This window comes from Perognathus longimembris, chromosome 3 (genome assembly GCF_023159225.1).
Source record: "Perognathus longimembris pacificus isolate PPM17 chromosome 3, ASM2315922v1, whole genome shotgun sequence".
Classification (NCBI taxonomy): domain Eukaryota; kingdom Metazoa; phylum Chordata; class Mammalia; order Rodentia; family Heteromyidae; genus Perognathus; species Perognathus longimembris.
This window is the reverse complement of record NC_063163.1, coordinates 108,079,147-108,093,912: the sequence shown is the minus strand read 5'-3', so window position 1 is coordinate 108,093,912 and position 14,766 is coordinate 108,079,147.

Genomic DNA, 14,766 nt, shown 5'->3' with positions numbered 1-14,766 from the left:
ATGTACTAGGGCTTGAATTTAGGACCTGTTCACTATCCCGTAGGTTTTCTGCTTAAGACTAGCACTCTACCACTTGAACCACAGCTCTACTTTTGGTTTTTGGTGGTTAATTGGAGAGAAGGGTCTCACACACTTTCTTTCTGGGGCTGGCTTCAAACTGTGATCCTCAGATCTTAGCCTCCTTTAGTGGCTGACAGGCATGAACCACTAGTGCCTGGTTCTCATGTTCATTCTTCATTTATCTTTTATGTTTTGTTTTGCTTTGTTTTGTTTTTTTGCCAGTCCTGGGCCTTGGACTCAGGGCCTGAGCACTGTCCCTGGCTTCTTTTTACTCAAGGCTAGCACTCTGCCACTTGAGCCACAGTGCTACTTCTGGCCATTTTCATTTATCTTTTAGTTAAAACCAATTTGATCATTAGAAGTATAAGGAACTCAATTTTCTGAATCTCAAAAAACTTTTGACTATTTTTCCATCCAAACATTAAGGCTTCAGAATTAGCTATGGCTGTTGGACAACAGTGTTACAATCATTCCATGATTTGTCTCCACATTATCTTGCAGATACTCAGCATTCATTCTTGTCTCAGCCTCTTTGTTGAAATGATCTCCGCTCTCTGAGTTCCCTCCCACTTTTGTTTCACCTTTCCCATCCTACCCATATGCTTGGGGCTCACCATTATCCTTGCTTTACAACGAAGAAATCACACTGACTCCAGCAGAAACCACATGCTCTGGAAAGAACACAAGTGAAGAAGTGCTCTAACAACTACAGGATGGTCTGAAATAGGAAGTGTTATCATCATTTGAAGCAATTAACTGGAAATTAGGTTTGGTCCATTGCTATATCTGAAAGTGTTTCTTGTGTTGTTAGCCTAACATTACAAAACCACATGAAGCTCATTAAGACAAAAGTCACCTCATTTCTTATGTACCTTCACTGTCTACTAGTACACAACTACAGTTAACGTTCAATTCTAATACAATGAATTAATCAAGACAATGGCTTTCTTAACCACAGAGCACCTCACTGGGCCAACTAAGGTCAAATTTTTAAACACACAAGAAATTGTTGGTTCACTTATAGAACTGCAAATGAAGCCACGATGGTAAAATAAACTTGATTTCTGCAGTCAATAAAATCCAACCATCTTCTATTTCATTCATAAGGCCTCCAATGAGGCCCCATTGCCTAGAGTTTCTGTTACCTTGCAATAATAGCCCATCAAATTATGAACCTATGGATGGGTCAACCCCTTGATGAGATCAGTACATTTATGAGCCCCACCAATAGTTGGCAACCACATTTGGAACACATGGCCTTTGGGGGACATAGCATCATTATGTTAAATTATAATTTTCTTCTCTTAAACAATCATGATAAGGCAACAACAACAATGAAAAGCATTATTTCCACCCTTATTCCATGTCTTAAAGGGTCTACAGTCTTCCAATAGTGCCACAGTCTGAGGACCAAGTGTTGAACATATGGGCCTTTTGGAGACAACTAAACCATAGTAGCTGTCATGAAAAACTATTTTCAGGTCCTTCTTTCTTTTGCTCAGGCTAGTACTCCACCACTTTGAGTCACAGCGCCACTTTTGGTTTCTGGTGATTAACTGGAAATAAGAATCACATGGATTTTCCTACCTGAGCTGGCTTCAAACTGAAATCTTCCTTCAGATCTCAGCCTCCTGAGTAGCTAGGATTACAGACCTGAACCACTGGCACCTGGCTTCATCCTTCCTTTCTTAAAAACAAACAAACAAAAGAAACCCCACTGCTCTGTTGTCTCTTTCAACAAAAGAGTTCTGGGTGAACAGTTTCTCTTCCAGTTTAAGGTTGTTGGGGTGGTGAAGAAGATTGGAAAAGCACAGCATTCACAGTTTTTACTATGGGTTCTGGGGATGGAGCCTATGCATAAAAAGGAGGTAGGGAGTGTCTATAAGCATCCAGAAATCGTGAGGTTATTGTACATGCACATATGTGTAGCAACAGGTTTTCATACAATCTGCAAAAGAATCCACAACCCTTAGAAGATTAGGAATTATAGATGTGTAAAGAGATGTGTTTGGGGGAGAAAGCTGAGCCCATGTGCAGTGATAAGAGACAGATTCAGGTTCCCAGGTCTGTCAGGCCTCAGTTGAAAACAGAGGAGAGCTCTCTGCCTTCCCACATCAGACCACCCAGGTTTTACCCTCTCTGCCACTCAGATGATAAAAATTCATCAGCCTTACAGAATGGTTGAATTCAGCTAGTGACAAAAAAAATCCCAGTATAATTCTCTCCAAAGAATGTTCTGATTGATAGAAACTGCAGAGGAACTAATTTTATGAAAATAGCAAATAAGGATTGTTTCAGTGAGAGTTGGTGCTGACGCCAGGCAGGAAGATACAAACCGTCCCTTTGTGTGGAGCTGACAGCTCCAATCTTGCTGCTTATTTATTAAATGTCTTTCCGCTGTAAATTATTAAGCTTGGATTTGGGGGTGGGGGGGACTTGGGAGCTGACAGAATAAGACAATAGAACAGAAAGCAGACCTGGATCTCTTCCTTCAGTATTATTGCAGTATTGTGTTTTATGAAAAGCCTCCCCCCAACAACCCCCAATCTCTGTGTTGGAGAAGGGGGATGATTCTCTCTTTGGTGAAACTCAGAAATGGATGAGGCAGTAACATACTTGTGATTTCTTTTTTTTCTGAGTTGCTTGTTCTTTCAAATTGGAATAACTCTGAGAACTTCTTCAGAGAAAATTCAACTTGTTGCTTTAGCATCAAATGAAAGCTATCTTGTTTATTCTCCAAAGGCTGTTTTGCTCAGACAAAGAACTTGGTCAGCCTTAACATTATGAAGTACCAAGTCAAATATTTTAGGGAATGAAGAGTTAAGGTTCACTTGTCTTATTAATTAGCTGGGTAGGTGCTCTGAGGAGCTCTGAGGTCTCTTTCTTAAGTTAACGAATAGAGAAATGCCCGGTGCTGATGGCTCACACTGTACTCGTTGCTACTTAGGAGGCTGAGATCTGAGGATCTCAGATCAAAGTCATCCTGGGCAGGAAAATCCTTGAGACTCTTATCTCCAATTAACTACCAGAAAACCAGAAGTGAAGCTGTGGCTCAAGATGGTAAAGTGCTAGCCTTGAATGAAAGAGCTTAGGGACAGCCCAGGACCCAAGTTCAAGCCCCATGACACAGACACACACACACACACACACACACACACACACACACACACACGTGCACTGTACAAACTCTGCCTTTTCATAATTCCCACTCATTGTGTCTAGTTGGGCTATTCCTAGTAACACAGAGAAAGTTGTTTAAAAAATATATGAAGGAATCTGTCAATCTTCTCCTTAGTTTTCAGTTTTCTGCATTTCCACAGACCTCCCTCATTCCCTGTGTATTTTATTGTTTATGGACTCGAGTCACAGCTCTTTGGGTGAACTGTGGCTTATTAGTGCATCTCTTAAAGTCTGGTGCTAAATTGTTGTTCATAATCCTTCCAAAAGCTCTGAAGCACATGGAGGGCAGTCATGCTATTACTGCTGCTGTTGAGCTGGACGCAAAGCTGGACACTTAGTTTGATGCCGGTTGCATTTCATTGCTTGCTATAAAACATCTGATTAATGGAAACAGCTAACTCCTCTACACATTAATGACTACCAAGTCAAATCCCTAGCATACCTGATATGTGCAATTTATTTTTGAAATCTAAGTACAGGAGATCATATGTACTTGGAATTTTCCCTTGTTCATTTGAGCCCAGCATTCCAGCCTATTAGACTTATTTGTAAAGTCTTGGCTGTCTTTCCTATGATCTTAGTGGGGCTCCTTTTTCATTTGATAAATGTTCTTTGAATATTTCAATCAAAGTCACTAAATATCTTTGTAGAATAGAGCTTGGTAGCAGTGGAGGCTTCCTTCCAGTATAGTCTCTACTCAGGCAGCCTCAATGACTCATCTGACAACATTATAATGCTGAAGTTTATTACATATTCTGTTAAAATACTAGAACCTTTAAGAAATATAATTTTCTCTCATCGAAATCAGTAAGCATATATTATTGATCTCTTATCTGCTAGGTTCTGTGTTAGGTGTTATGAATATACAAATGACCAAGATGATGTCAGTCTTGTTTTAAAGAGCTCACATTTAGCAGATGTGAGTAATATATGTGCATAAGTTCCAACTCTCTTTCTCTCTCTCTTTCTCTATATATTACACATATATAGTATAGATGTATATTGATATAGATAGTATGTATATATAGAAAGATTTATATTTTATAGACACATATCTATGCATATAGATAGATCCATGTATATAGGTATCTGTAGATATATCTACTGATCGATAAGTGATAGATGATTGGTAGATATACATAGTTAAAATGTGTGCCATCTCTGATTTGTATTGATGGGATAGATAGATATAGATACAAAATATAATAGGTGGGCTGGGAATATGGCCTAGTGGCAAGAGTGCGTGCCTTGTATACATGAAACCCTGGGTTCGATTCCCCAGCACCACATATATAGAAAATGGCCAGAAGTGGCGCTGTGGCTCAAGAGGTAGAGTGCTAGCCTTGAGCAAAAAGAAGCCAGGGACAGTGCTCAGGCCCTGAGTCCCAAGCCCTAGGACTGGCAAAACAACAACAACAACAAAAATATAATAGGTAATGCTATGTTTCATTTAATGTCCTCCTATAATAGTATAAATGAAATATAACAAGAACCTAGAGAATGAAAAGATGAACTCTTCACAGGATAAAGAGAAAATAGTATTTCATGAAAGAAGGGGCATTTGGGTTGAATCTTGAAAGTTATGTGGGGGTTTTGTGAGGGAGGAGGAGAATGGATGTGGAAGAAATTCCAGTGTAAAGAAACAGGATGAACAAACCATGGAGTGGACATGAGGCTCAAGTGGCAGAGCACCAGCCTTGAGTAAAAAAGCTAAGGGACAGCACCCAGGCCCTGAGTTCAAACCCAGTATCAGCACATGTGCATGAACACATACACACACACACACACACACACATGTTTGCACACAATCATGGAAGAGTGTCTTTGGGATGGCTCAGAAGCCAGGTGATGGAGTGGCAGGTTCAGGGAAATAAGCATCAAGAGATGACATGCTGTGTACAGGGTCTTGAAAGCTATGTTGAAGAATTTGGGCTTTATCTTGTAAGTAAAGGGTTTAGCTGCTTGAGACGTTTTAAAGTAACACAATCAGACTTAGAAACACAACTCTAGTGCACAAGCAAATGAGCTTAAATGGACAAAACATTTTTCATGAACCCATGTGTTTTCAGCTTCTCTTTTTATTTCTGACCCTTTGGATTTTTCTTTTTTTAGTCATTTGTGTTCTTAGCTATTCTGTTGGTTTATGTATTTACCCACAGCTTGCTCTGACCTTTGCTATTTAATAAGTTCTCTGGCTTGCAGCCTGATAGCGGATCCTAGCAATCCCCTGACCCTCAGTCATGGACTGGTCTTCACTTCACATATCTCTACTGATTTCAGTTGTCTAGTTCTGCCATGTTTTCTGCACTTCCTGTCATGCTATGGATCTAACTTGTTTCATCCTTGGAGCTATGTTTTGTTTTTTTGTATTTTTTTTTTTTTGCCTCAGATCTTCCATTCTGCAAGTTAGACCTAGTTGCTCACTTTAGATCCAATTCTGACAATAAAATGCACCCTCTACTTTCTAGATGTAATGGTGTATTTAAAGAGTGACCAAGACCACACCCATGTAAGTTATAATTGATTGGTAAATTGGAAATGCTAAGTGTTAGGAGTTTAAAGGAAAAATTGAATAGAAAACATTCAAGAACCATTGGAGCAAAGTCTTTTCTTTTCTTTTTTTTGCCAGTCCTGGGGCTTGGACTCAGGGCCTGAGCACTGTCCCTGGCTTCTTTTTGCTCAAGGCTAGCACTCTACCTCTTGAGCCACAGCGCCACTTCTGGGTTTTTTTCTATTTTTGTGGTGCTGAGGAATCAAACCCAGGGTTTTGTGCATGCTAGGCAAGCACTCTACCACTAAGTCATGTTCCTAACCCAGTAAAGTCTTTTTCTAGACAAATACCTTTCAGAAAGATATGAATAGTTGGGACACATTATTCTAATGTCTTTGGAAAAAAGGAGGAAATCCTAGGGTGGAACTTCCTGTGGGCTTCCTTACCATTGGCTCCCTAAGCTGCTTACATTACATCTAGTACCATCTAGTGGTTGTTGCCACCACCAGAAAACGTAACCCGCCTCAAGGAGGGAGAGGGCAATTTAACGCCATTTCCAACTTTAAGTACTATATCTACAGGGCGTGAAATTAGTTCCAGCAAGCAGCAAATTTGCTGCTAATAAAAATATTTAGCGATTCACTTGTCTTTAAATCAGCAGCAGAATATTCTTTTGCTTGCATCAATGCTTGTTTCTCCCAATTCTAATATTTGATAATCAAGCTGGAGTTGTTTAGCAACAGCAATTTCTTCAGCTCTGCAAAAATATCAAGTATCCTGAGCAGGAATTCTCATTTCTTTCTTCTGGTCAGAAACAGGCCTAGCATGTCCCTTAAATCATGGATATGGTGCACTTTTACTGGTTTGAAGGGTCTTAGAAATAAGTATTCATGCCAGTCTGTCTGCCAACATTCGCTCCCAAGTCATTGCACATGGAGAATCTGGGTGCTAAGAGAAAATGTGATTTCTATCTACTGTTTAGGTACATCTTTACTGTGTCTCTGTGCCAAACTCATTTTACTTTCTTATCTGTTTCATTTAGTAAGTGTTATCTAAATATGCAGCATACTGCAGAACACTGAAATATCTTTTTCATTAATCCCACAAATATGTATTGGGCATCTACCATGTGCACTCCTTGTCTAGGTCCTCTTTGGGATCAGAAGTGTTCCAAGGGTGCCCGTGGCTTGTGTCCATTATCCTTGGTATTCAATGGACTGAAATCTGAGGATTAAGGTTCAAAGACAGCCTAGGTAGAAAAATCGACAGGACTTTGATCTCCAATTAACCAGCAAAAATCCAGAAGTGGAGAACTGGCTCAAGTGGTAGAGTACCAGCTTTGAGCAAAACAGCCAAGCAAGAATGCGAGGCCTTGAGTTCAAGCCCACTACCAGTAAACACACACACACACACACACACACACACGCACACACACACATGTTCCAAGAAACTTAGTGTGATAGTCAGATGATCAGAGTCTAATCTAGATCTGGCAGCTGACATCTGTAGGTTGCTGAAACAATAGGTCACATTGATTCCTATATATACTTCTCTTTTTTTGGTAGGAGCTCATAGAAAGAACAAAGAGTATCAGACACTCTACTTCTCATCACTTCATTTGCCTAGGGGCTTCTGTTTGAGCAGAACATGTTTTTCACAATCTAAAAAGTCTTTGGGGACTCTTTCCAGAAAAGCCCTGGTTGGATTGTCTTTCTTCAGCTCCTGATAGAAATTGATTTTGATCAACTTGACCAGAAATCAGGGTACAAGGCAACTTCAGATAAGAGCTATTATCAACTTTTTAGAAATCAGCCAACATTAAAAAGCCAGGTATGGCAGCACACACCTGTAATCTTCACACTTGCCAGAGAAAGGCAGGAGGATGGTGAGGTCAAAGGCAGCCTGGGGTACCCTGCCTAAGCAAAACAAAACAAAACCAGCCAAAAATGTGAGATGCTGAATGAAATCAAGCTTCTTACTTGAAGGAGAGACCCAGACAAGGCCAATAACAGTAAATTAGAATCAAAGGACTCAAGTTAAAACACCCAATGTACAAGCAGAAAAGGAAATTATGGAAACAATTCCATTTACAGTAGCCAAAAACAGAATAAAGTACCTAGGGATCAACTTAACCAAGGACGTGACGGACCTATTTAATGAAAACCATAAAAATCTAATAAGGGAAATCAAAGAAGACACAAGGAGATGGAAAGACCTCCCATGCTCATGGGTAGGCAGAATCAATATAGTGAAAATGGCCATATTGCCCAAATTGTTATACAAATTCAATGCAATCCCTATCAAAATCCCAGCCACATTCTTCACTGAAATAGAGAAACCAATCCATAAATTCATATGGAACAGCAAAAAACCTAGAATAGCCAAAGCAATTCTAGGCAAAAAAAAAGTAGTACAGGAGGTATCATAATACCAGACTTAAAGCTCTACTACAGGGCCATCATAACAAAAACAGCCTGGTATTGGTATAAAAACAGATCGGAAGACCAATGGATTAGAATTGAAGATCCAGAAATAAAACCACACTCTTACAGCCAGCTGATATTCGACAAAGGAGCTAAAGACATACAATGGAATAAACATAGCCTCTTCAACTACTGGTGCTGGGAGAACTGGGCAGCCATATGCAGAAAACTCAAAGTAGACCCTAGCCTATCACCATGCACCAAGCTCAACTCAAAATGGATCAAGGACCTCAATATCAGACCTGAATCCTTGAAACTACTGAAGGACAGAGTAGGAAAGACGCTAGAACTTATAGGCACAGGAAGGAACTTCCTGAATATAGTCCCAGGGGCACAACAAATAGGGGAAAGACTTGACAAATGGGACTACTACAAATTAAAAAGTTTCTGTACAGCTAAGGACATAGCCACCAAAATAGAAAGACAGCCAACGATATGGGAAAGGATATTTACCAGCACAGCAACAAAGGCCTGATATCTGTCATCTACAGAGAACTCAAAAAACTAAGCCCCTCAAAGCCCAATAAACCAATTAGGAAATGGGCAAAGGAGCTAAAGAGAGACTTCACAAGAGAAGATATATAAAACCAACCCTGAGATACCACCTCACCCCAGTTAGAATGGCCTATACTCTGAACTCAGGCAACAACAAATGCTGGAGGGGGTGCGGGGAAAGAGGAACCCTTCTCCATTGTTGGTGGGAGTGCAAATTAGTACAACCACTTTGGAGAACAGTATGGAGGTTTCTCAAAAAGCTCAATGTAGACCTATCCTATGACCCAGCCATACCACTCCTAGGCATCTATCCTAAACAGCAAACCCCAAGATATCAAAAAGACATTTGTACTTCCATGTTTATCGCGGCACAATTCACAATAGCCAAAATATGGAAACAACCCAGATGCCCCTCCACAGACGAATGGATCCAAAAAATATGGTACTTATTCACAATGGAATACTACATAGCGATTAGGAATGGTGAAATATTGTTATTCGCAGGGAAATGGTCAGAACTCGAACAAATAATGTTGAGCGAGACAAGCCTAGAACACAGAAAACAAAGGGGCATGATCTCCCTGATATATGACTGTTAACAAAGGGAGACGGAGAGACAGTAGAGACCAAGTCTGTGAAACCAAAAACTGCTTGTCAAATAGTATTCCCCACAGGATTGGGGCAGCGACCCAACAGTATGTAACTAAAACCAAACAATTACTCAACATATAAAGGTCAAAAATTGACCTCTCAGGGGAATACAATAGCTCAAAAGCTATGTATGTACGTTCATATAAGACTACTGTCGACATATTATCTAATATCGACATTACATTTAAAGCCCTAGGCGAACTTTCTTGGGCGTGGCCACGTGGCTACTGTATATGTTCTTGATACATTGTATATTGTATATATGTCTACCTGACCTAGAGAAGGGATAGAAAAACAGGGCATAAGATATCACAAGAAATGTACACACTGCCCTACTATGTAACTGTACCCTTTTTGCACAACACCTTGTCAAAAAATGTGTGTTCAATTAATAAATAAATTAAATTAAAAAAACCCAAAAAAACAAAAAAACAAAAAAAATACCCAATGAACTCTAACTTAATGGTAGATTGAAGACAGGAATGACATTTGGCAGTGGCCAAGAGAAAAACATGGAAGCTCAAGAATGGGCTCAACCCCCGCTGTGTGTAGCAGATATGGAGGATATAGTAAATTGTGGATCAGAGCCGGTGCCCTTGCCCCTTTTAGGCTCATGACGAATACAGTCTCTCCTCTACCCTTTGGTGTCAGTTGGCACATGTCTGGGCCCAGGAACTTGATATCTCATCCTTTGTCCCCTTATCTCAGTATGTGAATGTGAGGTGGTGACAGAAAGATAACTCAAGCCAGGCACCAGTGGCTCATACCTGTAATCCTCACTACTTAGGAGACTGAGATATGAGGATTGAAGTTTGGAGCCAGCCAGGACAGACAAATCTGAGAGACTCTATTTCCATTTAATCAGCAAAAAGCTGGCAGTGGAGCTGTGGCTCAAATGATAGGGTGTTAGCCTTGAATAAAAAAGCTAAGGGAGCACAAGTTTCTGGGTTCAAGCTCCAGTACCAGTGTGTGCTTGAACACATGCACACACACACACACACACACACACACACACACACACACACACACACACACACACACAGAGGGGAGGAGGAGAGAAGAAACCAAGAGCATGAAAAGAGTAAAATGAAACATTGAAGGGTTGTTTTTGTTATTGTTTTGGTTTTGGTTTTTGTGGGTCATGAGGCTTGGACTCAGGGCCTGAGCCCTGTCCCTGGCTTCTTTTTGCTCAAGACTAGCACTCTACTACTTGAGCCACAGTGCCACTTCTGGATTTTTCTGTATATGTGGTGGTGAGGAATTGAACCCAGGGCTTCATGCATGCTAGGCAAGCACTCTACCACTAGGCCACATTCCCAGCACCCATTTCTGTATCTATTTATATACTCCCCCCCCCCCCCTTTCTTTTGTCAGCACTGAGGTTTGAACTTAAGGGTTTGCTAGGCAAGTGTTACACCATATGGCCACACCTCCAAGCCCCCTCCCCAATTTTCCTATTGTCTCCAGTCTTTCTCACTAATTTGTTGGGATTTCCTGAACAATATTAGTTGCAAAATTCTTCTAGGCATTACCCGTCTGTGAACCCTGTCAATGGGGTACTTCACAGAACAGGAACCCTTCATTTGGATGTAAAACCCATGCATTCTCCTCCTTATGGTTTTGCTTTTAGATCTCGCTTACAAGAAAAAACCTTCCTATTTCAAGGTTAAAAGATACTATCATATAATTTCTTCTATTAGTTTATAGTTTTCCCTCTCACATGCAGGAATTGAATCTTGACAGTTTATTTTCCTGTTCAACAGTGGGGTAGAAATACAAATTGATCTCACCATTTATGAAACCGTTCATCTGTTTGTGCCCTTTGCTTTGTTAGATGCCAGGTTTTCAAGTACATTTCCATCTGCTTCTGGGCTTGCTGTCCATTCTCTCTTGTCTGGTTTTTCCTGCTCCTACGATGTTGCCAGTCCATACTAATAACTCAACCTTTGTGATCTTCTCAGGGTCTGATGTAATGTGCTCCTGATTTTTGCTCTTGTTTTTAAATCATCTTAGCAAGAGTGGACCTTTATTCTTTTAGAATGTTGATCAAGCTTTTGTCCTCTCTCTCCCTGCAGACAAATCTATTGGGATTTTGATTTGAATGACTTAAATTTTACAGGCTAGTGTGGGGGGGGGGGGGAATTGGCATGAGGAGAATTAACTTAGCTCTCTCGTGAGGATGGCAGAGTTTTCCATGTATTTTGGGCCTTCTCACATGCTGTTTAGTAGGTTTAAAATCTTGGGTATTTTTGTTAATTTCCACATGCCTCACAGTTTCCTTGCTATTTGCAAATGGTATCCTGTACATGAGATTTTTTAAATTTCCTTTTACTTCTAAAAGGGACTTCATTTTTATTCTTTATTGAAAGGATAGATTGATATTTCAGATACTACTGGGTAAAGTACCAAAAGAATTCAATATTTGATCAGCCTTTACTCTTCCTCTCAAAGCTGATATTCTACCACTTGAGCCATACCTTTATTTCTGGCTTTTTGCTAGTTAATTAAAAATAAGAGTCCCATGGATTTTTCTACCCAGGCTGACTTCAAACTTTGATCCTCAATTCTCAATCTCCTAACTAGCTAGGATGACAGGAGTGAGTCACCGGGTCTGGCTGAGAAGCTCCCTTAAAGTTTAATGTCAAATCATCCCTCTGAAGTTGTTACTGTAGTCTGGGAAAGCTAAATGCCTAAATTGTCTACTGAAATTAACTTAAGGGCTGGGGATGTAGCTCGGCGATAGAACACTTATCTAGCATACATAAAGCCCTGGGTTTGATACTCTTCATTGCAAAAACAAAAGAATCATTGTTTTATACCACATGCTCTTTTCCAAAGAGTGCTTAGTTTGTGCTAACAGTGTGTGTGTGTGTGTGTGTGTGTGTGTGTGTGTGTGTGTATCCGGGCCTTCTCTACTGCTTTCTTCCCTTTACAGAGCTCAGCCTCTGCAATGTCTGATGGAGCTAGACCTGCCTGGGCTTTACGTAGATTGGGTCCATCCCGAAGGTAATTCTGCAGATTGGAAAGCGAGGCCAGGGGCCAAGGCAAGAAAAATCGACAACTGTGCTCTCAAGACACCATTCAGTAATGTTGTTTCTGTGTCATTTCCCAGACCAACTCGGAAGGGAAACCTGGGAGGGCAGAGAACAAAGCATGCAGAGTTAGGCATGGGCAGAGCCATCAAGCACACCCACGCTCTGCTGGAGAAGGGTGGAGAGAGAGCTCAGATGTGCTTCTGAGATCATCAAGATTCCAAAGCTCAAGACAGACTCACAGGGATATCCCTGTCCTTCTCTGCCATGAAGTCTTCTTAGCTTAATGTGACGAAGATGATACTAGATCCAAGCATGCAAACCCAGGAACAACTTGCTTCAAATGAGACAAGTATAGCTGGGTGCTGGTAGCTCACACCTGTAATCATAGTTACTCAAGAAGGTGAGATCTGAGGACTGTGGTTCGAAGCCAGCCAGGGCAAGAAAGTTTGTGAGATTCTTCTCTCCAATTAATCAGCAAAAACCCAAAAATTGAATTGTGGAGCAAGTGGTAGAATGCTATCTTTGAACAAAGAAGCTCAGGGACAGTGCCCAGGTCTGAGTTCAAGCTCCAGGATTGGCACACACGAGAGAGAGAGAGGGAGGGAGGGAGGGAGAGAGACAGAGAGACAGAGAGACAGAGAGAGACAGAGAGAGACAGAGAGAGACAGAGACAGAAAGAGAGAGAGACAGAGACAGACAGAGAGAGACACAGAGAGAAAGACAGAGAGAGAGTGCAAGGGAGAGGGAGAGGTTAGGGGTGAGGGAGGAAGGGAGGAAGGAAGGAAGGAAGGAAGGAAGGAAGGAAGGAAGGAAGGAAGGAAGGGAGGAAGGAAGGAAGGGAGGAAGGAAGGAAGGAAGGGAGGAAGGAAGGAAGGAAGGAAGGACAGGTGTTATGGTACTGTAGAAAAACACCTATGAGTTTGCACATTTAAAAGGTAATGATTCCAGGGCTGGGAATGTGACTTAGTGGTAGAGTGCTTGCCTAACGTGCATAAAGCCCTGGGTTTGATTCCTCAGCACCACATAAACAGAAAAATCCAAAAGAGGCACTGTGGCTCAAGTTGTAGAGTATTAGCTTTGAGCAAAAGAAGCTCAGGGACAGTGCCCAGGCCCTGAGTTCAAGCCCCAGGACTGGTCAAAAAAAAAAAAAAAAAAAAGAAGAAGAAGAAGAAAGAAAGAAAGAAAGAAAGGAAAGAAGGAAGGAAGGGGTAATGATTCCATATCCATTACTGCATTTGATCTACTATCACATTAGATTGTGAGAAATAAAAAGTCAGAGATAGAACTCCTCCTTAGAGCTAAAATGGTAGAACTCTACTTAGAGCTAAACTTACCAAGTTGTCCAATAGGTTATGTCAGGATTAGGCCTCAGAGCATTTTCAAGTTCTAGGTGGGTAATTTTCCACACCACCAGTCAAGACTGATTAATGACCAACTTTCAACCCTTCCAGACCTAAAGTAGTTCTATCATAACCTCAAAAATACAAACAAAAAATAGTTCTAACTTCCCAGTGTTGATGGCTCTTTTATTAACTAAGAGTTAATTAAAGGCTTCACCAATTTCTAACAAAAATCATTGACAATATTTGTCCAGTTGGAAACATAATGTTATTTTCCTGACTTTGTTCTGGTGCCCTGGGGGAGCACACGGTCCTGACTGCTCTCTCTCACATGGGCCACCTGATCTTCCGGGACCTACCATTCCTCTGTATTTTAATGTCTACAAAACCTACATTCAGGATCCAAAAAATATGGTACCTATACACAATGGAATACTACATAGCGATTAGGAATGGTGAAATATTGTTATTCGCAGGGAAATGGTCAGAACTCGAACAAATAATGTTGAGCGAGACAAGCCTAGAACACAGAAAACAAAGGGGCATGATCTCCCTGATATATGACTGTTAACAAAGGGAGACGGAGAGACAGTAAAGACCAGGTCTGTGAAACCAAAAACTGCTTGTCAAATGGTATTTCCACAGGATTGGAGCAGCGACCCAACAGTATGTAACTAAAACCAAACAATTACTCAACACATAAAGGTCAAAAATTGACCTCTCAGTGGAATACAATAGCTCAAAATCTATGTATGTACGTTCATATAAGACTAGTGTCGACATATTGTCTAATATCGACGTTGCATTTAAAGCCCTAGGCGAATTTTCTTGGGTGCGGCCACGTGGCTACTGTATGTGTTCTTGATACATTGTATATTGTATATATGTCTACCTGACCTAGAGAAGGGAAAGACAAACAGGGCGTAAGATATCACAAGAAATGTACACACTTCCCTACTATGTAACTGTACCCTTTTTGCATAACACCCTGTCCAAAAAATTTGTGTTCAATTAATAAATAAATTAAATTT